Source organism: Ambystoma mexicanum, chromosome 4p (genome assembly GCF_040938575.1).
Source record: "Ambystoma mexicanum isolate Mex_15411 chromosome 4p, UKY_AmexF1_1, whole genome shotgun sequence".
Lineage (NCBI taxonomy): Eukaryota > Metazoa > Chordata > Amphibia > Caudata > Ambystomatidae > Ambystoma > Ambystoma mexicanum.
This window is the reverse complement of record NC_090927.1, coordinates 955048266-955073688: the sequence shown is the minus strand read 5'-3', so window position 1 is coordinate 955073688 and position 25423 is coordinate 955048266. Positions and strand designations below refer to the sequence as shown.

The following is a 25423-nucleotide window of genomic DNA, read 5'->3' as shown; positions in this document are numbered from 1 at the left end:
TAGGTTGTACCAGCACGGGAGTCTGATGGGTTCGCACACTGCTAGTCTGCATAGGTGTGGGAACCACGGTTGCCTCACCCACATGGGGGCAACTAGGATGAGCGTCATCGATTCCCTGTGCATCTTGTTGACCACCTTCCTCATGAGAGGGGTTGGTGGAAAAGCGTAGGCAAACATCCCTGACCAGTTCATCCACAGGGCGTTCCCCTTGGAGTCTGGCTGAGGGAACCTGGATGCGGATCCTGGGCATTGCCTGTTTTCGGTTGTGGCGAATAGGTCTGTAGTGGGGAAACCCCACCGTGAGAAGATGTCTTCTAGGACTTCTCTGAGTAGACACCATTCATGTTAATTCGGGAGGGGATCTCTGCTCAAAGCGTCTGCTAGCGAATTGAGATCCCCTGGAACATGTTGAGATGACAGGTAAATGTTCCGTCTGAGTGCCCATATCCAAATTTTCTGGGCAAGCTTGGACAGATTTGGCAAACGAGTCCCTCCCTGTTTGTTTAGGTAAAACATCGCTGTTGTGCTATCCGTCAGGATCTGCACTGACAGGTTCAACAGGTGGGGCTTGAACGCTTGAAGCGCTCTGCATACTGCCAGAAGCTCTAGCAGATTGATATGATTCTTGGCTACTGTGTGAGACCAGAGACCCTGAGCTGTGTGGTGGAGGAGGTGTGCTCCCCACCCTGACAGGGATGCGTCTGTAGTGACTACAGCCTGTACTTCTGGATCGTAAAAGGGTTTCCCCTTCGACAGGTTCTCTCTTGTCCACCAGTGAAGACTTTGTACAAGTGTTGGTGAAACGACCACTAGATCGTCCCATGACCACTTGCCTGAGACCACTGTTTCACCAACCATTCTCGCGTGGGTCGCAGGTGCGCGTGGGGGACCAGGTAAATACATGACGCCATCATGCCTAGCAAACGCATCGCTTTACTCACCCTTATCCGGCGACCGGGCTGGTATAGAGGAATCTGCAGTAGTAGATTCCGAATTCTTTCCTTCTTTCCTCTGATGGAAAGGCCAACCCCTCGTGAGTGTCTAAGACAGCTCCTAAGAACTGTTTGGAGGTGCTTGGCACTAGACTTGATTTTTTCTCGTTTATGGAGAAACCCAATTCTAAGAGGAGATGGATCGTTCTTTGAATGTTTGACCTGCAAATTACTGGGGTCTCCCCCGTGATGAGCCAGTCGTCCAGGTAAGGGTACACCGGGATTGCCTCCCTGCGCAGGTGTGCCGCCGCCACCGCCAGTACCTTGGTGAATACCCTTGGAGCCGAGGCTATACCGAAGGGCAGCACCTTGAACTGGTAGTGCTGACTGTCCACCTTGAAACGCAAGAATCTTCTGTGTGCTGGGAACATGGAAATATGAAAATAGGCATCTTTCATATCCAATGTTGCCATGTAATCCCCCTTTTTTAGGAGGGGGATTACCTCTTGGAGAGTAGTCATGCAAAACCTTTGGGGCTTGACATACTTGTTTGCAGGGCGTATGTCTAATACAGGGTGCATTGTCAAATCTTTCTTTGGCACAAGGAAGTAAGTTGAATAAATACCCTTGTTTACCTGGTTGCCCGGGACGAGTTCTTTCGCGTCCTTTGCTAGAAGATTGACGATCTACTCGAGGAGGAACTTTTGGTGGTCCAAGGAATGTGTCTTTTGACGTGGAGGGTGGTTTCGGGGACGCTCGAGCAGTTCAATGCAGTATCCTGCGGACACTGTGGACAGTACCCATCTGTCTGATGAGATCCCCTCCCAAGCTTGGGTGAAGTTGGAAATGCGTCCCCCTATTGGTGATGCGTGAGAAGGGACCCTGAGCGCAGCGTCACTGTTTAGCGGGAGGCGTGCTGCCTCTGCTGGGGCTGCCTCTAGCTCTACCACGGCTTCTTTTGTTTCCTCTGCCGTAACTCTGGGTAGCCTGTTGGTTGTTACCCCAAGATGTACCCTGTCCCTGTGTATAATTGGAGCCTCTTTGGGAATTTTGGCCACGTGGGCTACGAAAATTACCATTCCCTCTTGATTAGGGGGCTTGTTTGTCATTTGTCCCAGGGATTTCAGAGTGTCATACTCGTCTTTGGCAGTCTTTAATGCATCCTCTACCGCTTTGCTAAACAGATTAGGTTCCATTGGCATGTCGATTAAGGATGCTTGTGTCTCGGGTTTAAACCCTGACTGTCTTAACCAAGCATGCCTCTTAATGACAGTGCTCTCTGCTATTAGCCTGACCGCGTTATCTGCGGCATCAAAGGTTGCCTTAAGGATGCAACCAGACACGGCTCTCCCCTCCGACGCAACCTGGTCCTTTAGTGGTTCCGGTGCGGAGTCAATGAGGGCAGCTACCTGCTCCCACTGGTGGCAATTGTAACTTGCCAGCAGTGGTAGTGGTGGGTGGTAGTCCTTCCTTCCTTCCTTCCTTCCTTCCTTCCTTCCTTCCTTCCTTCCTTCCTTCCTTCCTTCCTTCCTTCCTTCCTTCCTTCCTTCCTTCCTTCCTTCCTTCCTTCCTTCCTTCCTTCCTTCCTTCCTTCCTTCCTTCCTTCCTTCCTTCCTTCCTTCCTTCCTTCCTTCCTTCCTTCCTTCCTTCCTTCCTTCCTTCCTTCCTTCCTTCCTTCCTTCCTTCCTTCCTTCCTTCCTTCCTTCCTTCCTTCCTTCCTTCCTTCCTTCCTTCCTTCCTTCCTTCCTTCCTTCCTTCCTTCCTTCCTTCCTTCCTTCCTTCCTTCCTTCCTTCCTTCCTTCCTTCCTTCCTTCCTTCCTTCCTTCCTTCCTTCCTTCCTTCCTTCCTTCCTTCCTTCCTTCCTTCCTTCCTTCCTTCCTTCCTTCCTTCCTTCCTTCCTTCCTTCCTTCCTTCCTTCCTTCCTTCCTTCCTTCCTTCCTTCCTTCCTTCCTTCCTTCCTTCCTTCCTTCCTTCCTTCCTTCCTTCCTTCCTTCCTTCCTTCCTTCCTTCCTTCCTTCCTTCCTTCCTTCCTTCCTTCCTTCCTTCCTTCCTTCCTTCCTTCCTTCCTTCCTTCCTTCCTTCCTTCCTTCCTTCCTTCCTTCCTTCCTTCCTTCCTTCCTTCCTTCCTTCCTTCCTTCCTTCCTTCCTTCCTTCCTTCCTTCCTTCCTTCCTTCCTTCCTTCCTTCCTTCCTTCCTTCCTTCCTTCCTTCCTTCCTTCCTTCCTTCCTTCCTTCCTTCCTTCCTTCCTTCCTTCCTTCCTTCCTTCCTTCCTTCCTTCCTTCCTTCCTTCCTTCCTTCCTTCCTTCCTTCCTTCCTTCCTTCCTTCCTTCCTTCCTTCCTTCCTTCCTTCCTTCCTTCCTTCCTTCCTTCCTTCCTTCCTTCCTTCCTTCCTTCCTTCCTTCCTTCCTTCCTTCCTTCCTTCCTTCCTTCCTTCCTTCCTTCCTTCCTTCCTTCCTTCCTTCCTTCCTTCCTTCCTTCCTTCCTTCCTTCCTTCCTTCCTTCCTTCCTTCCTTCCTTCCTTCCTTCCTTCCTTCCTTCCTTCCTTCCTTCCTTCCTTCCTTCCTTCCTTCCTTCCTTCCTTCCTTCCTTCCTTCCTTCCTTCCTTCCTTCCTTCCTTCCTTCCTTCCTTCCTTCCTTCCTTCCTTCCTTCCTTCCTTCCTTCCTTCCTTCCTTCCTTCCTTCCTTCCTTCCTTCCTTCCTTCCTTCCTTCCTTCCTTCCTTCCTTCCTTCCTTCCTTCCTTCCTTCCTTCCTTCCTTCCTTCCTTCCTTCCTTCCTTCCTTCCTTCCTTCCTTCCTTCCTTCCTTCCTTCCTTCCTTCCTTCCTTCCTTCCTTCCTTCCTTCCTTCCTTCCTTCCTTCCTTCCTTCCTTCCTTCCTTCCTTCCTTCCTTCCTTCCTTCCTTCCTTCCTTCCTTGTCCCCGCCCTCTTCTGGGTGTTAGTAACTACCAAGGAGTCAGGCTTCAGTTGACCCCTTATGTAAAGCGGGTCTGATTGGGCTGCCCTGAACCATTTCTCAATTCTGGGGTTTACTGCCCTGGTGAGGTTAGGAGTGAGAAGGGAAGGATCAATTCTCTGTTGGATGGACTTGAGAATTAGAATGGCTTGGTCAATGGGTTTCTTTTCTACCACTAGTTCCTCAGCAAAGTCCCTCTCCTCCTGTGCTCCCTGAGTGTCTATGCGGAAGTGCTCTGCCGCTCTAGTCAAGACCTCATTTAGGAGGGGCTGGTTGTCGACTGGAGAGTCGGTAATCTGAGGTTCTTTGCCAACAGGGGAGTCTATTCTGTAGACTTCTGGGTCATCTTCCTCCTCATCTTGGTCCTCGTCGTCCCCATAATAGTCCACCCCAGTTGGGTCGTCCAACGTTACCAAGTCTGGATCCTCTTCCTGGACCCTTATACTGGGTGTAAGGCTGGATGTAAAAAGGGTCTGAAGTCAGACCTTGTTTTGGAGTCTCAAACCAAGGTTTCTTACCAGGGAGCTGCGGGTCCCTAGATCCTGAAGGAGTAGCAGCGTCAGGGGTATAGGTGAGGAAGTGCTCTGAGTTCTTGGAGTAGAAATCTTCTAGGGAGGACATTCTGGTCATGACCCTGTCTATATCCTCACTGGTCCATTTTTTTGGAGCTAGGAATGAAAATTTCTTGAGAGGGTTCCCCTTCTATTCCTTGTCTGGACCTATGGGTCTGTACAGGGGTCTTGGACTGGTGCTTATCTGAAGGCTTAGAACTGTCTTTATGTATCTGTGTTGCATAAGAAGGGTGAGATGGTTTGTTCTGCTGTTTACCCCCTTCCCCCATGAGTAAAAGAGTGTTTCCCTGATGTTTTCACCTTCTCTGAGCTTTTCGAAGCCTGGCGTCGAGATTCGGGGGTAGTGTCTCTTTCTTTCGATTGAGGACATCGGGAATCGGAAGCAGCCGTCCAATGGTCTGCCGGAGACGACTCCTGGTGTGCGGCCTGGGGCTGGCGGTCGGTTTCATCTTCTGACGAGCGTACCTCCGTGACTTTGGTGAGTGAGGCACCCTTGGCAACTGTGGACGCTTGCCTCTAGTCGTGCGTTGATCTTGACCGAGAACACTCAGAGGACACCAATTCGGTGGACCGTTCTCTTCGTGCCTCTTTCCGAGAACTCGACATGCGCATCCAGTCTCGGTTGGACTTCGAGTGTTTAGGTGTAGAAGTGGTGTGGGTCGCGCTCGTGTCGCCGGATGTGCTCCCCATAACTGCCCTGCCGGACAATCTTCCAAGGTCGGGGACTTGGGCGTCTTTCGACGCCTCCTTGCCCTTGCCGTCCGAAAGTACGGCGTCGCGCCATCACTGAAGGTGTCCTCCGCTTCCATGGCCTCAAGTTGCCTGGCTAGGTGCGCCCAACGTTTGGGCGAGCGGTCCTTTAGTGTTTTAGCCTTGAACCAGCTACACGCTATACAGTTCGCGTCGGGGTGATCCCTCGGCAAGCAGAGGTTACAGGTGGCGTGTTTATCAACCCAAGGATACTTGCGGTTGCACTTGGGGCAAAATTTGAAAGGGGTACCCTCCATACGCACCCTGTGGCAGCGGGCTAGTGTGTGTAGGAAAAATAAGAGTGTAGAATATGTTTCCACCCCCCACCCTCCCTACTTGCAGGCCCGAGGACAGAGGCCTTCCGAGGCCCAAAGTCCATCGTCTCAACGGTTGTTTCTTCTCCGTGCCGGCGTCGATCTTTGATGTCTCGACGTGGGAGTTGCAGAAACGGGGCAATTATATGATATTTAGCAAAATATGGCTGAAAGCCAGGGAACTCCATGAAATGCTTCCGACAAGTATGGTGGAAAAAAACAATCTGAGGGTCCTACACGCGTGAGGGATCATGGGGACAGTGGACGTCACACTAGGGATAGTATTAATGGCACGTCCTGTGGCGACGACCATTTTCGAGTTTCGAAAAACAAACTGTAATACTCCACAGCTTCCACTAGATGTTGGCCTATGCACAGCATGTGATCTAAGCAGATTCCAAAAGCCTCAGATATATATATATATATATATATATTTTCAGGTGAAAGATTTTTTTTCAAACCTTTTTAAACCCACCATAACTTTCTTGGTGTTGTGAAACCATGGCCAAATGCTCCAACCACAAGGCTGTCAGAACTATAATGCACTGATGATCCCTAATAAGGGTGAAACCAGGTATGTAGTTGTCATGGCAGCCTTGCAAATGTCTGTCTTGGCTTGATTCAGCTACGTATAAAGTAGCACTGCCCTCTTAGACAAAGACAATTTCCTGGAGAAAGAGGTTTGTATTTGAGCTAATTTGCATACCCACATGCCTTGCTGTTGTGGCTCAGAACTGGAGGTGAACTTCCAGGGATGGCTACTAGGTGGTGTTGTGAAATGTGTGACTTTGCTCAAATGGACTTTCCTACCTTCACATTTCTGGTGAAAGGTTTTCTCCTCCAGTCTTTTTAAACCAATCATAACTTTCTTGGTGTTGTGAAAAAAATAAATATATATATATATATAATTAAACTATGTTATAATTGTTCACAGAAAGATGGAATTAGGCAAGGTGCATTCATTTTGATATTGTGATTTATTATGATTGTTTGCAGCAACAGTGTTTTAGGTGTATTCTCCTTGTAGAAAGAGTGGTGACACACCCCTCATTTACTTTGTGGTCTAATTAACATAAATATATTATTACATCACAGATTGCTCCTTGTCTCAGAAGGTGGAAGTGAGATTGCGGTGTGCCTGACTATCTGACTGCGATTACCGGTGTCTGTAAAAAGGACCCGAAATAATAAGTTGTACAATTCTTGTTTGGATCAGTTGTTAGACTACATTGAAATTGTTGTTACATACTAATGGGCTAATCCTAATCAAGTTGGGGTAATTGCAAGCAAGAAGCGTGACTACCACATCTGCTTGGTTGCACTCTTTCCTCGCATTTCTGATAGATATACTACACTGCATGCAAGTACTGAAGGCTCAGGACCTGGGTAGCTGGCCAAGCTCCTGCTCCTTTCACTGCACACATGCTGTAAATAAAGATTGACTGCACAGATATGCAGTGGTAGTCGCCATACAAAACACAGCAGCCTTTACTTCCTTATTCATTTTCACAGATTGTACATGTAGCAGTGTACTGCTGGTGCGTGAAATCCACACACAATCCGTGCAAACAGAACCATTCCATGGACATCAAAATGATCCAGTGGCATTGCCAGGAATCATATTTAGGAGGGGCACAAAGGGGGCCACAGTAGGGGGGCCGCCTATAAAAGGCGAATGTGTGATGGCAGAAGCACTCCTGAAGAGAATCTTTTGTGCACACCAATTATCACACCCCACTGCACCTCCCCCCATCAGAATGTAGGCACTAAACCCTTAAGTCACTAATGACCCATCATTAGCGGGTTTGTGCACTACAATCTGATTGGATGGGCTGCTTTTGGCTGCAGGGGGAACTTAACAGCTCTTCATTGTTGTGTGGCAGCATTGATTGCAACCCTGTGTGTGTGCTGATGGACACAGCACTGCAGACAGTGCAGAGAAAGTAGCCCAGCTGAGGTAGGGGGCCCAGGATTTCAGAGGAGGGGCACGTCCCCCCCCCAACCCCTCTAGCGACGCCACAGTAAATGATCCAATTCTCTGCTACATGCAAACTCTGGTGCAGGTTTTCCGTGCAGGGTTTACTTGCGGGAAGGAGTAAAACCTCTACAACACCATCCAAGCCTGGATGGCAGACAATGGACTATGCCTCAACTCCGACAAGACCGAACTCCTCCTGGTAGGTTCCCCCGACACGCTAAAAAAATCTAGACTCCCAATTCAGTCACTTCACCATCGACACCATCAAAATACTTGTCTCAGAATCAGTCAAAACTCTGGGAGTCTACTTGGATTCCAACCTATCCATGGACAGACAAGTCAACGCAATAGCCTCCTCAGCTGCATATTATGCTAAACTAATCAATGCAGTCAGGCCCTTTCTCTCCAAAGAGAACTGCACAAACATAGCCAGAGCCATCACTGGCTCTACGCTAGACTACTGCAATGTACTCTTTCTAGGAACCTCCAATAAAAACCTGGAGAGGCTACAAGTCATACAGAATAATGTTCTCCGGGCAGCCCAGGGCATTGCCAAAAGAGAACACATCTCGGCGGCCAGAAAACTAGCCCACTGACTCCCAATAAAGGAAAGAATCATCTTCAAAGCTCTGACACTGACCCACAAGTGCATTCACCTCACTGCTCCTGCTTACCTCTCACAAAGAATCCACACAGTCTCCTCTACAAGGCCAACAAGATCACTGTATACCAAAACGCTCTCTGTATGCCACTAGTAAAAAGAGCCAGAGCGGGCGGATCCAGCTTCCCATATCTCGCACCCACTCACTGGAATGCTCTACCTCCCACAATCCGAGGTGAGGCATCCCTCATCGCTTTCCGTAAAGCTATGAAAACCATCCTCTTCACATAAGGTCCTTCGCATCATCATGAATACTAAACATATGACCCATTGCATAAGCTGTATCGTAATGACCAAGTGCATTAGCTGTAACAACAGAATTATGTTTTGTACTACTCATAATGTGCCAACGACTGCTACCACTCCTGTACCTTTGTAACTAAGCTCTTGCAAGTAACAGCGCCTCAATGCCCCAGGGCTGTTTGCGCGCTATATAAATATAAATAAATAAATGTTCACAGACATGGAGGAAACCTGTGCACGCCTGTTTTGTGTCTGCAGCCACGTAAATAAGCAGCTGGCAGAAATGTTTACCCAAAAAAAGGAGCATGGGTAGTCGATGGGTGCACATCTTCTGCCGACTTTTTTCAGAAAATGTTCTGGTCCCACTTTAATTCCTCTGTATGCAGGATTCGAACACAGGTCGCGTGGGTGGGAGGCAAGAACCCTAGCCACGCGCCTAACGAATCTCGTAGGAAGTTAGTGTTAAGGCACCGATTTGGACTTTCTGCTGCACAGGCCATATTTCATTATACGTTCTAGGCCATTAAAAGTGTGCAGCTTTTGTACTTGGCAGGTAATGTTTTAAGAAAATTGGTTCTCTTGTCAAATGCTCATTTGTCCTGTGCATCTTTCTGGGATTGGGAAAGACATTCCATCAATTTAGGTTCACTGCCTGTGGCGTCACTATCCCACCACACAAACAAACCAAAATCACCCACCCAATCACCCCCCCACCCACCCACACCACCCCCCTTCTCCAATGTAGAAGCAGGCCACTCAAAACTTGAGGCACGACCGCACACCTCCAAGCAACACAAATCAATATCTGGTGGGGGAACCAGTTGCTCTAAATGGCCACAGGCTCCCTGTGTCGATGACTGTGTTCAGATTAATTCTGATTTGCCAATTAATGTACTGGCCAAGAGGCATAAACAACAGAACAAGTTATTCTGAAAACATTCCACGCTTGCCTCGCGAGACCGCTGCCGTCATGTAAGCTGACATTCAGAACGATTCGCGGACTGGGCAACGCAAGCAGCTCTTGACGCTGACACCAAATAAAAACATAACATTTTGATTGGATTTTTGTTGACAAAAGTGGATCTCCTTGCAAGACCATAAATGATGCGTTGAGGTCTATTTCTTTGCATTTATTTCAATTCCCCGCCAGCTTCTGATGCTGGTGGATTTGGACTGTTTACAATTCGTGCCAATTTGCTTTGAAAATGTAAACCGTAACAGGCCAGGATTTGTATGCCAAAGGATGCCTTTTGCTCAGCACGAAACGAGACAGCAAACTGAGCTGGACCTAGGAACCACAAAGAAGATTGCAGACTAGAGAGGCCGGGACAGCCTTTCAGAGCAGAGCCCGTCGAGGCCATAACCTATAACAATCTTCTGGATGTCCAGGAACTTTCCTGCGCCCAGCAGGCACGCATCCTCAGAAAAAAACACAATCTACATTTAAACTAAAGCATCACACATGAAAATCAAACTATTCTGCACAAAGACTTCAACTGTACAATTTGTAAATCAATGCAACCAATACATTGCAGTAAATAGCTACATCTATTGCAATCCTGCGCATTGCCCAAATCCCCAGTCAGATAAATCATTCTAAGAGCAAAGGAACTGCATGTCATTTACATAAGTCTTCCACTGCTTTGGAAAATGAAAGCATTGAGCTTGCGAACAAGCCCGTCAGACAGCACTGGCTCTCAATTCTAGACGCGGCAACGCGTTATTTAGATCAAGATAGCAATTCTAAAGCTATTTTCATAAATAAATATCGCAGGCCGACACCAATGCGAAGAAGCAGCCGCAGCCACATAATGAGCACAGCAGCAGTCGGCCTTATTTGGCGGGAAGAACAGCTCTTACAGTTCTGTATAACAAGTAACATTTCCATGCCAATAGTACATGGAGGCACTCAACATGCATTCGCCGATTTAGTCTAGTGGACGCTAAGTAGATTCGTTTCCACAGGCACCATCCAGAATCGCAAAAGGCAACTTTCGACAGGGACTTCCTGTCCGAGCCCAGCACTGAAGCCATCAAGGGTTGGCTAATCAGTGTCTTAAGATCACCATGGACATCCCTGCAGTAAATGTTGCCAATTTGAAAATGCTAGAAATGGCCCGGCGATATCCAATTGCTCCGGCGATTGGTCTACCAAGGTCTTCTGAACGAAGACCGAAAAATCATGCTGTTTGATGATTAGCTATCTATAGCTGGTTGCCGGATTCAAGTATAAACATTTACATTCCACTTCCCACAAGTATGCAGTGGCACTGACCCTTAAACAGGTCTGCTGAGAGTTCACCAGTACTCGAAAAGAAAGACCACAATGCTCCCTTTTCAGCCCATCGCAGCACCTGGCACGACTGATCCTAAACCAAATGGAACCCCACACGGGAAGCATCCTAGGTTGCCCCAATCATCTGTACCTTTTTGTGGTGCATGATCTTCATGTATAACTATTTGCCACACCTTCACCACCAGAGAACCCAAGACCCAGCACCGCAGCTCTGTGCTCTGCAGCTCACAAGTTTACATCATCACTTAGTGCAAAACACACCACCATAGCCAGGTGCACTGCAGCACACATGCTTTTGCTGCCACAGAGCCCTAGTACAGCCAACACTACAGTGGTTTGCAACTTACAAGTTCATACTTTCACTTAGAGTCGTGCCCAACAACAGAACCCATCCACTGCAACATAGACAGCATCCCAACCCCATTCCATCCACACCCAACAACAAAATATTCGGCAGCACAAACGCATTCAACTGCCCCACAACCCTACAACAACACCAAAAGCCAATGCGCTGAATGTACTCGCCTTCACTGGCACAGTGCCCTGCAGCCTACAATACCACTACCTTGTGCTCTGTAGATTAAAGGCATTGACTAGCGTTGTGCCCTGGACCCACTATTACTAGAAGGCAGGGCCAGTGTGTTCTGCAGCATGCCTTCACTGGCCCAAAGCTATACACCCAATTCGACAGCACTATGAATATGCCATGCACAAGTGAGGAGGGGCTCGAGGTGAGACAAACCAATTAGATAATGGTTAAAACAAGTCTTTGCTAAGAAATGGGAAAAATAGAAAATGATATTAAAGGAAAATAGCTCTGGCACACACACTCTGAGACAGTGGCTGCCAGTGCTCGTGACTTGGGCACTTCAAGCTTGGGGCAGTGGAGGAAAGCACGCACCATGCACATGCGTTAGGAGCCGTGATGGATACCATAAGCTTGTGCTGTGGGTTACAGAACCTCACTTGTCCAACTATTGGTTGTAAGGATAGGATTCTAAGTCAGGAAACACCAAGTTTTGTGCATGTATATTTTGAAATAATAGATGTGTCGTTCTGATACCTTACCAAATTCAGACTTCGGGGAGACCATTTTCTGTGCCAGTGTGCATCTATCTGAAAGAGCATTCACTGGAGGTACAATTTGCTACTTACCCTACAGTAAGATGTAGTGAAGATAGGATTCTGCTCTGCCGAGTAACCAGAGAAGTAAACGCCATCATTGTATACACTGTGTCAACCGGTTAGACCAGATTCTCTACCTGTGCTGGTTTATGGTCTTTCCATCTAATGCCATTCCATCAAATTTTTTCCATCTAAAAATTTAGCATCTAATGCATTTTTTTTTAGTCATTCCCAAATCCTGTTTGTTACCCTTTATAATGCACCTAAACAAAAATTAACCCTTTACCCCACAAAAATATGCATTAGATGCAAAGTTTTTAGATGGAAAAAATGAGATGGAATGGCATTCGATGCAATGGCATTAGATGAAAAGACCAGATAACACAAAAGGTGGAGTTGGCCCATTCCAAATTCGAACATGACAAACTTGGAGGATAACACTTGTAAGATGTTCGTAAATTTCACACATCCCTATTGTAATCTTAAAGTCAAACAAAAATACAAAGCTGGAGACAAAGTACTGCAACAGACAGAGTAATGGGCAGACTAGTTGGTACTTCTCTCTCCCGTGTATGTGTTTAGCTTTGGAAAAAATATGATGTCGTCATACATGAAGGGTTTGAAGTGACTTAATGGATGAGTAGGAGTGGCAAAGGTCAAAAAGACTATGGCAGGCTGAAGGTAAAAGGGCAAAGGATGTCTGTGCAGGGTCTGGGCATGCAAATTCCAAATCTCTAGTTACACCCCTTTGTGTTTTTGACTATAAAAGACTTTGAGCCTCATTACGAGTTAGGCGGTAATTATGCGATAAATCAGCAGTAAATGAATTACAGTTACCACCACTTGGTCAGGCGGAATTTCCACCTGATTACAAGTGGTGGTGGTGGTGGTGTAATTCCCCATTTATTTTGGGTCCATTGGACCCAATGGGGCTTTTTATGCGGAATTACACCAATTCTACCGATTTTTGGTTGTTGAGTGGGAAGATTTACCGCCAGGGTTTTGCTGGAGGTAAATCCTCCACTCAAAGCCAGAACTCATAATTTGGCATAGTGGTAAAATTTGCGTTAACTCAGTTACCACCAAATGTTACCACTTGCCACCCAACTGGTAATGAGGCCCTTTGTATGTCTCCCCCTTTGTCTTCCAGGGAATGATGCATTTCTTTGTGATGTGCAGATCTGGGCACACCTGAGCCATTCTACTTGTTAATGATTTCACCAGACAAGAGGGAATGCCTTAAAGCACACCATGATCTCACACAGCCCACCACAAACCCTCAGATGTTAATACAATGCCTCCTAGACTGTCTCACATAAAGACTCTCAGACAATGCTCACCCATTCACCTTCCGGCCTCACATAATCACTGCCGATCATGTATACTGTCGCACCCTTCCATGCTCACACCTCACACTCTGCTTCACTCACTGAACATCAGACCTCTTACAACTCACCTTGAACATTTCCTCACACACTCACCGTCAGTCTTCAAACGCAACCGTACCCACCCACACACACACTACAACAACCTTTGATCCTAAGATCTTGCACTCTGCTTCCAGCACGCACATTTGATCTTTTAATACTGCTCCACACAGTACCTCGGAGAATGTGCACACTCCCCTTGCCCCAGGCCTCTCACTCTCACCCACAGACCTGACACACTGCCTCATGTGTATCATCTCACTGTCCTCAAGGAATCGTTTTCTTGTTTCCAGCACCTGACATCGGCACCCCAGTATGGATTAAAGAACCTCGGCCCCTGGGACAATGCCATTTGTACTCGGGCAGTGACAAAAAACAGGCGCACTGCCCCACTCCATAGGCAGGCATCCCAAGCAATAGCCTGATGCAAAGACTGCTACTGCACACTGGTACTTTGGGATGAAAAGGGCAGTGTTGTCAGACTGTTAAAGAAGCTATCAGGCTGCATGGAAACCTTTAGTAATTCTGAGTAGTGGTTCAAAAAAGGCAAGGTGATGACTGCCCAACCATTCGGGTACAGCCTCATCAACCGAGTCTAGCATAAAAGGAAAATTCATGTGATATTTTTTTAGCAGGGACTTGAGGGTAGAGACCAAGAGCGGCATTGCACGTTTGGTGGCAATTTCAGAGGTATTACCGCCAAACATGGATCCTGCTGGCGCCAAAACATGGATCCTGTTGGTCTGGTGGACTTACTTAAATTTTATGGGTGGACGTATGGTGGAGTTTGTCATGATTTTGGAGGCAATAGGACTTTATTGGGGTTTTGCAGCTTGACCATGGGTCGTAGTTTTGATAGCTGTAAATCCTCCAATCGCGGAATTTGGTATTGCAGTAAACATGTCAGAAAATCTGTTATCCCCACAACTGTTTTTCAACAGCATGACACTCACAATGAGGCCAAAAGTATCTTCTATTGTCTTGCAAATGGCCATCACAAATAATACACAAAGTCAACAACAAAAATACAAGCTAAAGGGCTCCCATTGATGGGTCTTTTTCTGGTAAATGGAAGGAAGTCCCCCAGACATGTGAACTAAAAACATATGGAGCAGGCATCATGAGTTCGACACAGACAACATGTTCAAGTCGTTAACAAATCTTTTTTTAAATCAAAAGGTAGGTGGAGCAATGCCTAACTTGCCCTATGCTAAGGTGGGATTTCCCTACCTAAAGAAAACTAAGGATAGTCTGAGTCAGGTGTGTCCAAAACCTATACTTGCCCTCACAACTGCTTGTATACAATGTGTAGGGATGTCAGCACCAAACTCAATAGTGTTCAAAATAATGTTCTGAGCTTCCTCCAGCTCTCGGGTTGTAATTAGCTTCCCCTTCCCCAAGTTCAAATGTATGCAATACAGGGGGTTCCCTTCCAGAAGAGTTCAAATCCTGCAGCTTTCAACAAAACAAAAAAAGGGGTTCCCTTCCCCAAGAGTTCAAAGCTTTCCAGCTTTTCAAACCAACACAATTCTTTGGGACACTTCCCACCTCTTTTGACATCAGTACTTTTCACTGGATTACATAGATACTTCTGTATCTTAACTTCCACCAAATCACATAAGCGGCTGTTGCAAGACACACGCTTCTTTATGGATATTTTCCTTGGCGGGGGCACTCGTTCTAAGTGCAGTTGACGCAAAACACGGTCTACCCATTACAGATCACGCAACCGATACCCCTTCTTGACTGCTTTCCATCAACAATTGGACACTTGATTCTTTCATCAATGTCAAACTATTCTAACACTGTTCCATGGCTTGTTGGGCCACCGTGCACTTTGCTACCCTTTTTCTGTACTCCACTGGTTCTTGCCAATACAGGTTTCCTCTTAACCTACAGTTCATTGAACTCTTTTAGCTTTGCCCAATATGTGGCTTCTCATCTCATACCCTTCTTGGTACTCACTTGGATTTTGCCCCTGCTTGGTCTCAAACAATACATTCTGTGGTATTCACTACCTTACTTTCACTTCAGTCACAAGTGCTGCTCACAACTTGTTTTTGCTCTGGGCGGCATTTAAAAGTGCTTCAAATGTATTTTAGTTTGTTGGGTATTCAAAAGTACTTATTTTGACATTGACAATTGCTTGTAATAACTTTCAATTTGTGCAGTATTCAAAAGTACTTTGTTTCAGCATTTACAATTGCCTTTCTTACGTTTCAGGCTCAAATGTTTCATGAATATATTGGAGGTGTGGACAAAACCGCTTCCTTGCCGTGTCTGGACCCCCTTTCTCAGGCAGACTCGCTGGTTGTCTTTCACAGTACTTCCGCAAGGTCCCAGGCAGCCACAGTCTTACTTTCCTCTAAGCGTCTCACTGTAGCAATGCAGCAGCGTTCTGTGGCTTCACTCCCACAGTCAGTGTGCTGTCAGCGGGTTCGGCTCCCCGGCGTGAGTCCTCCAGCTGGTGACTGCCTCTTCCTCATAGTTCACCCCAGATCTCTGCCTTCCAACAGCCTCGCTCTCTGCTGCTTTCACTCTGAACCCGGTCTTGGTTCGGCAGCAATTCTTGTGCCTCAGCGTTCTCACCCCATTCCGGTCAAAGAAGTTGCTTTGCATGCTCCGCCTTCTTCTCCTGCTACAGAGCTGATTTCCATCAGGCGCTCTAAATATCCCAAGCCAAGGCTTGATATCATTAAAGTTAGTCCACTCATCTTAAAACAAACCACATGTAGTGTGCATTGATTCTGGACTACTCTTCTTCGTCCCAGTACAAAAATGATATTTGGTGAGGTTTGCTTGAATAGAAGAAGTGTGCATAACTCTGTGTTGTCTCCTCCTCGTGTCAGTTTTGAGGTGGTGTTTCTGGCGAGAATTTGGGTGGGGGGGGGAAAAGAGCTGTCAGTAGCCCACAAAGGCTTGAGGGATAGAGGGTTTATTCTGCACAGGTTATGGGGGATATCATGTGTCACCTAAGGACGTCCTCTGCCCACTCCCCAAGTTCCCTCCACCCAGGTGATCCTCCATTGCATATCCACCCCCAGGGTCCGGATCAAAAAGCTATGGCCTATCCCTGGCCACCTGAGAGGAGGATCGGGAGGAAAAAGAAGTGAGGACACCCTCAGGTTCCTCACAATATCCAAATCTCAAAAGAGCTTAGGTTGTTTGAGTTACAGATAGGGAAAACATTAATTCTCTCTCCAGTAAGGTGATCCTTGCTGGGTGACATTGACAATTCTTGTCAGATAAAAGGTATCCATCTATCAAGGCATCACTTTCTTGGTCAAGCATTACTGACAATTATAATCTACTGCTTGCAACATCATTACCTAGCCCATATTGTGCAGGATAAGCTATAACAAGAACATTCAACTTTAAAAAGAATCGCTTGTGAAGCCCTTTTATTGAAAAAAACTCCTGACCGCCTCACTGTTATAATGCCTGAACAGGGACGGCAGCACTCAGGCAGACTGCACTGGCCGCCTGCTTGAACCGTAGCCAAGTGATTGACCAACCAAAATACACAAACAAGTAGATCCCTGCAGGCACTGAATGGAGTGGCATCACTGCAGAAAGCCCCTCCCATTGAACCTGCCATACAAATCACTTCCAGGGTAGCCAATCTGAGGGAAGTTGTTGAGAATGGCATTACAGGCCAACCCACTGTAAATGTGAGGAAGGCCCAATTTAACTTTCTTGTACACCTTGCTGGCATTAACATGCATCCAATTCCATAGATGTGCCGTTATTTGGCTCTGTGGACAAGTAGGCAACCTAGTTCCCAGTGCTCAAGGAATAAAAGAAAATCATTGAGTCCTTTGGGGTTAGTTGCAGCAAAGATGCAAATGAGCTAATGTAATGTAAAGTAATTTACAGAGAACTACTAAAAACGGTACAATGCTGGGTGATGCATTAGAAAGAGGTATGCATCGTTAACCCAACACTGTACACAAAGGTTTAGGTCACATGCGACTTAAGATCTGAGAAAGAAAATGCAAATGATTGGAAAAAATACTCTTAGCCTTCCTTTGAAAGGTATAGATGAAAGTGTCCAAGTTGTAAAACCTTTCGACAATGGAAACATGCCACTCTGCATAGTCACGGCTCCAGGGTGTTGATTTTGCAATTACAGCTACAATAAACCCATCTGAAAGCTATAAAGGAGGTCAAAACCTCGCCTAAACACACACACAGATCAGAGAAGAGTGACAAGGAAGAGGTTGTGCATTCTTAGAGAATGCCTCAAGTAATTGCTTACATTTGCAGGAATTTTATATCACACACTGCAAGTAGTTATTCTTGTAAGTCACGGAAAGTATAGTGCAGAGACATTCCAGAACACTTGGACTGCAAGCTGGAATTTGACAATGATGTTATTTATAAGGAGGGGTGCATGCTGAAGCATGAACATTATATGGTTCCTCAATTAGTATGCCAATTCTGAGCTCTGTGCTGTTCCGGCCACACCGGAAGAACAAGGCAGAGGGCATTGCCAAAGACAAGCCCAATCCTTGTTCACACCGATAAATATTTGTATGTAAATCTCAATGGAAAGTGCATTTCTGCACAAGTTAACAACCGCCACCACAGAAGTGAAGGACATCTATGGCTTGAACCTCGCCTTTGGAATACTGTAACTCCACCCCTTCCACTGATAGCCTATTTCAAAAGAACTCCAGTAATCAGCACTCTGCTTTGAGAGTGCCATTGTGATAACAGGACTGTTTTTGAAGCACTGGTTCCCAGGGGACCTCCTGGTGGGAGTTCCTGTTCCCTAGAGGAAGGTGTTCACTCTCCTCAGGGGGATCAAAGAAGGCTTCCTCGGAAGGGTCCCAAATGGTTGTTGTGAGTGTACCCAAGGAAGACAGATAATACACACACAGCTAACAATAACATGACGCCCACCACTTGTGGCTGTATAATTGTGTAATCGCAGTAGCCACCATGTCAAAACCAGACATGCCTTATAGTTAGATATCAATAACTGTCACTGGGCTCTCTGGGTTACACAATTATGATATTTTGAACCAGAGGTGCAGGCATTTAAAATCCACCTGTTCTGGAATGCACATGTGACCTTTAAACCTGTCCACCTGCAACTGGAGGGTATCTGAGGATGTTACGAGATGGTCACAGCAATGTACATGTGTTGTGGAGAACCAGAAGAAGGACTTGGATCAATGACTGACATGTTTCAAGGGTGTTTATTAAAACCATATGAAAACGTCTAGCTTGCGCTTTCTCTATGAGGAACGTTCCCTACCTTTAAACTAAAAGTAATGGTGCTCGTCAAAAGAAAACTGTCTTTAGTCCAAAAGTCCTATCCAACTAGTCTGGCCCTGCCACTTTGGAAAACTTAAATAAAAAGACAGGGTGGAGCAATGGCCTCTATTGTAGGCTTGTGCCTGGCCCAATCACTTGGATGGCTTGTCATTAGTTTCAAGTTCGTAATTATGATAAAAACAGTTGTAAGCAAGTAGAAGGAGGGGACTGACACAGAGGCAGCATGATTGTTGGCATATACTTTTATTGGTTCAAAATAAAGAGGAACCCTATCTTTCCCTAACTCTAAGAGGGTTTTCCTTGCCTCCACTAAGGAACTAAGGAATCTGTCAGAATGCCCAAGGTAATGAAAACGAGCTCACCGCCATGTGTCAAAATGCCTACACCTCTATCCCTTACACTAGCAACTAAACTAAAGAGATACTGGATCTTCTTGGTCCAGAAGAATGGCTCCCTTCTTCTGGAGACTGAATTATAGTTCTGATTGGCAGGAGGGAACTGCGCTTGTGAGAATGACTCCCTTCTCCAGGTCTCAGTTTCTTTCCAAAGTTCAAGAGGGTGGAGCACACAAGCTTGGGAGAGGGATAGAACCTATCATCGGGAGGGTGGAAGCACACTGGCCAAGGAGTGGGGAACACACAGGCCTGGCAGGGGGAAAGCGCACACACATGGAAGGATGACACACACAGGTTTGCGATGGGGGGTCCAGCATCACCAGCATCACAAGCTCAGGTGAGTGGAGCAGCACTCAGGCCCTAGGTGAGTGGAGGAGCACACACGCCATGGGGAGTGGAGGAGCTCACACGCCCAGGGGAGTGGAGTAGCACACAGGCTCAGGTGAGAGGGAGCAGCGCACAAGCTCAGGTGAGAGGGAGCAGCGCACAAGCTCAGGTGAGAGGGAGCAGCACACAGGCTCAGGGGAGAGAGGGAGCAGCACACAGGCTCAGGGGAGAGAGGGAGCAGCACACAGGCTCAGGTGAAAGGGAGCAGCACACAGGCTCAGGTGAAAGGGAGCAGCACACAGGCTCAGGTGAAAGGGAACAGCACACAGGCTCAGGTGAAAGGGAACAGCACACAGGCTCAGGTGAAAGGGAACAGCACACAGGCTCAGGTGAAAGGGAACAGAACACAGTCTCAGGTGAAAGGGAACAGCACACAGGCTCAGGTGAAAGGGAACAGAACACAGGCTCAGGTGAAAGGGAACAGCACACAGGCTCAGGTGAAAGGGAACAGCACACAGGCTCAGGCGAAAGGGAACAGCACACAGGCTCAGGCGAAAGGGAACAGAACACAGGCTCAAGTGAAAGGGAACAGAACACAGTCTCAGGTGAGAGGGAGCAGCACATAGGCTCAGGTGAGAGGGAGCAGCACAAAGGCTCAGGTGAGAGGGAGCAGCACACGTGCTCCGGTTTAGAGGCAGTACACAGGCTCCCGTGAGGGGTTAGCATACATGGCCCAGGAGACAGCACAAATGTCCAAAAGGTAAGGCTAACATACTGGCAAAAAAGAGAGGGGCGGCGCGCAGACTTGGAAGAGGGGGACAGTACACAGGCGTAGGACACAATACACAGGTTGAGAAAAAGGACAACACACAGATCCTTGATAGTTCAAAGATGTAACAAATGCGCCAGGAAGGATGGCTCGAAGGTGAAACAACGGCTCTAGGAGGTAAATTCCTCCGGTTTCTGGAGGCTACAGGCTAGATGCCGGATGTTAGAATTAGAGGTGGATGTTTTCAGACCAAGCTTTACCAAAACCTTTAAGGACCCTGGTAAATAATGTATTCAGTAACACGCCATCTGGCAAAGGCTTCTGAACTTTAAAATGCAAACCAGTTTGAGCACAATGAATCAGGGCCTTACTGTGCCTTCAACTCTGCTCCAAACCCACCCACTCGAAAGGAAGAATCCTTGACTGGGTAACCGCCCTCAACTGCAACATCACCCTAAAGGACCCTGTACAGCTCATCTGGACGGATCACCACTTCCTCCCCTTTGACATTAATATCAACAACCTAGAGCACAAAAGGCCCATTATTGCTCCGGCCTGCCTAACTAGGAAAAAGAGCAACATCACAGCTGAAGCCTTAATGCCTCTGGTAACCCCCATTCTGAACGCCCTACCAATTACAACCGACTTAAACTCGCTGGTCAACGCCTACAATGACTCCATGGCTAAAGCTATCGACACCATTGCCCCATTAAAAATGCGCAAAGGGAAACCTAAAGCGCACCTGAATACGTGGTACACCCCAGAGCTCAAACTTCTCCGACTACAAAAAAGCAAACTTGAATCACTATGGAAATCGGTGCCTTCAGTAGACAATAGAACCAACCGTACCAATATCTCCACCCTCTACAAAAATGAGATCACACGTGCTAAGAAAGAATCTCTTAATTCCAGGATCTCACAGGCAGGCTCCAGCACAAAAGAGCTCTTTAACATTTTAAAGGAATTAGAAAACCCCACTCCTCCCGAAGATACCTGCACAAAGGATAAACCTTGGTGCACAGGGATCCAGAATGCCCTTGCCAACAAAATTTCAGGGCTCCAAACTAAAATTGGAAACAAACGGCAACAGCTCACTCATGACCCCACCTCCAGACCCACCCATCCCCCACTCACCGCCACTAGCTCAGGCTTCACCTTCAAAAAGGTTACCACACCTGAAGTACAAAAAAATTATAGCATCCTTGAAACCCTCGAACTGCAAGGGGGACAGTTGCCCCGCACAGATTACCAAGGATGCTGCCAGGGATCTCTCTCCCTTCATCACCAAATTAATAAACTTGTCTTTTTCTAACAACATGGTCCCAAGTAATCTAAAACAATCCTGGGTCCTACCCTTGCTAAAAAAACAGTCCCTCGACCCAGACATACCCACAAATTATAGACCCATTACCACTGTCCCATTTTTACTAAAGATTCTTGACAGAGTGGCCTATTTACAAATTCAGGATTACCTTGAAACTAACCTATTACTAGGTACTCGCCAATCTGGCTTTCGTCCCCAACATGGGACGGAAACGGCCCTTGTTGATCTCAAGAGCCAGATAGACGAAATCAAAGATAAAGGGAGGGCTGCCATCCTGCTTCTCCTCGACCTCTCCGCTGCCTTTGACCTGGTTGACCACAAAATCTTGTGCAACCACTTATCATCGGCAGCACACTTCTCCCACTCGGCGGTCACATGGATTCAATCCTTCCTGGACAACAGGACCATGCGAGTCTTCTCACCCATAGCAGCAGCCGACCCTATTCCCATTACCTGCGGTGTCCCACAAGGATCTTGTGTTTCACCCACTTTGTACAATATATTCACAAAGCCCCTATTCGATAAACTGGACCATCTGGGTGTCACCTACACTAACTACGCAGATGACACCCAGATACTCCTCACTTTATCAGGCAACTACAACGCGGACGTCAACAGGATCGGTGAAGTCTTTTCCATCGTTCAGGCATGGATGGCCACACATGGCCTCTGCCTGAACGATGACAAGACTGAACTGCTCCTTGTCGGCTCACCCAACACTATCCGGAATCTCAGCCCTAGCTACTCCTGCTTCATCATTGACGGCAACACCATTCCCACTGCCAAAAGTGTAAAAACTCTGGGTTTCTATCTCGACACTAACACCAACTTCGCCAAACAAATTAATATGACTGCCTCAGCCACTGCTTACACTGGGAAACTAATCAGAGCCTGCAGACCTCTGATATCACCCAACAACTGCCTTACTCTAGCCAGAGCACTTATACAATCCAAACTGGATTATTGCAACAGCCTGTATGTAGGTGCCAATAAAACGGTTGTCAACAAATTGCATGTTCTACAAAACAATGCACTCCGTGCCGCCCTTAATATTCCCAGAAGAGAACATATCTCAGCCACAAGAATCTCATGCAAATGGCTCTCCATCCAACAAAAAATAGACCTAAAAACTATCTGCCTCACCTACAAAGCTCTTAACCACCTGGCCCCACCTTATTTAACCGATAAATTCACCTTAAGACAGAATATTAGAGCCACCAGATCCTCTAATACACTACAACTGACAGTGCCCAAATACTCCCTAAAAAGAGCCGGTGGTTCCAGCTTCCCAGTTCTAGCCTCACAATTATGGAACACTATTCCTTTGGACATCAAATCTACCCCTACATTTCAACCTTTCAGAACTAAGATCATCACCTGGTTACTCAACAAATAACTAACACCGCATGTATGTATGCATCCGCTACGATGTTACTAATTCCACTATAACTGCTTTCATAACTGCTTTTGTAACTATACTTATACTGCATAAATGTACAAATGTTCTTACCTATGCCTGTAACCTGATGCTTAAGCGCCCATATACCTCTGGGTCAGGAGCGCTATACAAATAAATAAACATAAACATAAAACATATCTTGTGATGTGACCAGACTGCTGGAGGAGAGGTGCATTTTAGGTCAGCTCCAGCTACAGGTACCTTGAAGTAGAGAAATAAAAACAAAGCTTTCCAGCTTACAAAAGTGTGAAACAATTCAATACTTTCTACATGTCTCATGTCGAGTTAAACAAAATAGAGTATTATTCAGAGTGGCGTGAAGTGCAAGACAAAATACAATCATTGGATATAAATGTCAAGTTTGTAATACACAACTGGATGTATCTTCGATACTGGATATCCAGGAACACAGCACTTCTGATGAAATCCTCGAATTGTCACTTGAGGTTGTAAAGCACTGAGTATATGTTTTTAGGTGTGCTAAATTCTTTTGGATGTGGTAGACTCACTGTTTACATGTGACACAGTTCCCACTTCAATGTTCATTTTTCTGCATGCTGTTTCATACTGATCAGGAAATAGTTGATTCAATACATGATTCACATTCATGTCTTTAAAGCAACCATTCAGGCTTTTTTCTTCTTTACATGTAGAAAATTCCACTTTAGGTACAGTTTTCGAGACATTTTTAGCATCGACAAGCCAGTCTCTGAAATCAATGACAATGCCTTATAAATAGGAGTAGTTTATCTCTTGGGCGGTGCATTTCACATTTTACAGGGGCACCTTTTTCATCATGGCAGCGAGCAGGGGCTGAAATTCAACAGGAGGCATCATTTTGTGAATGGCACCCGTCTCACTCTTTCAGAAAGACCTTTCTGCTGTCAGTTTACTTGATGCAAATGCTCTTTTGGGTCTAAAGTCATGATAGTGCCAAAAGCAGCACCAGTGGGTCTCACTGGTTAGAGTCTGGTGAATGCAATTCAAATGTGGTGTGATCTGTAGAAGGACGAACCCTTCTACAATTCCGTCAAAAAGCATCTCAAAACCCACCTCTTCAACTGACATCCCCCTTTTTTGCCTTTACTCCTGCCATTACTGTTTTTCCTTTTTTGTAACCAGTGCCTAGATGCCTAAGGGCTTTGCACGCTTCTATATCAATGTTAAAATAAATAAAATGAATAAACACTGAACACATTTAGCCTGCGTGACTGATGGCAGAGGGAATGTGGCATGCTGTGGTGCCTGGAACCCTGGTCATGTGACCTGAGGGAACTTTTCCATGAGTGCCAGTTACAGCTGAATGAGAAGAGGATGGACCACTGAATGCAGAGCCCCGTAATTTATAACCTGACGACCGTATGCCAAAGACAAAAGATTATTTTTTTGTTTTTCTATTTTTTGTGTAGTAGTTTATTACAATTTTTTTTTTTTTTTACACATAAAATCTCACTTGCGTCCTTGTTCTTCACCTTGGCGTCCATGATGGAAGCCCAAAATCATTTGTCTACTTTCCAATCATGACGCAGATTAAAAACGTTTGTTTCTTATATCAATCATCTTTCAGACAGTGTTTCTCAATTCGCAAGCCATAGCCTTGTTGCTTAATATATTGTCCCAAAAATTCACCGTATCACATACAAGGAGTTGTGTCTCGCCCTGTAACAGCAAGGACCACCATTTATTCACAGTTCGTGTACTTGTGTTTGTTAGGTATTTCCCTGGGTATAATTGTCTCGGTATTCTAAAAGCCGGACACATAACAGATGTTTTATCCAACTCGATTGCAGAATCAGCAGTTGTTATCTTCCACTTCATTTTGTTTCCTCCTATACAATAAATACTTCCTTTTATCCGCGAGAACTGGCTACAATGATATTTACTGCGGAATTTCTCACGGTAACCCGGCACCATTTTTCCTTTACGTGGTTGGATAGGATAATCATGTAACGTGTTATCATTGGATCTACATTGGAAGAATAAAGCCTACTGACCCCTAGTAACTTGGCTGCAGCACCATCCGTGCACGCAACGTAATAACATATCAGTAACAGTTTAAGACATTGGTCCACGCAAGAAACTAAGGTGTGTACGGATTGTATGACAGTCACACGCAGAACATAGACCATTCGGGCAAAAATTAGTGATTCTTCTCTGCTATGCTTCTACTACCATTACAACATCCCGGCCGTGGCCTAGGAATGTGTATTATGCTATACACGTTAGTGTTTTTTCCAAGACTGTCCATTGTGCGGCTTTGTTAGCGCAGCAGTTAGGCCCTATGCCTATGGTAGGTTAGGAATGCTCCATTGGGAACGCCACGCGGTGGTCAGCTATAGAGAAAGAGCAGGGAGCACCCCAGCCTTCATCCAATGGACGCCAATTCTTCTTGTTTCGGTTGCAATGCCTTGTTATAGGCGATACCGGTGTGTTGCTGTTGGAATCACCCAATTCAAAGTGCTGACTAACCTCAGTAGCACTGCAGTAGCTGCACGTGCGCCCGCCATTTGGCGTAGGGCACCCACGATACCCAAGCGAGGGACGACTGTAGGGAAACGTGCTGAAGGTGGTGAAGTGCCACAGAGGCGGGCAGAGTACTGGCTGGTCCAACACGGA

General features: G+C 46.4%; 1 protein-coding gene across 2 annotated transcripts in view; it reads right to left on the bottom strand.

Annotated features, from left to right (window-relative positions):
* Positions 1–25423, bottom strand: part of ASCC3 (activating signal cointegrator 1 complex subunit 3) — a 2962611-nt gene that overhangs the window by 1097639 nt on the left and 1839549 nt on the right. The gene's annotated exons all lie outside the window — the stretch shown is intronic.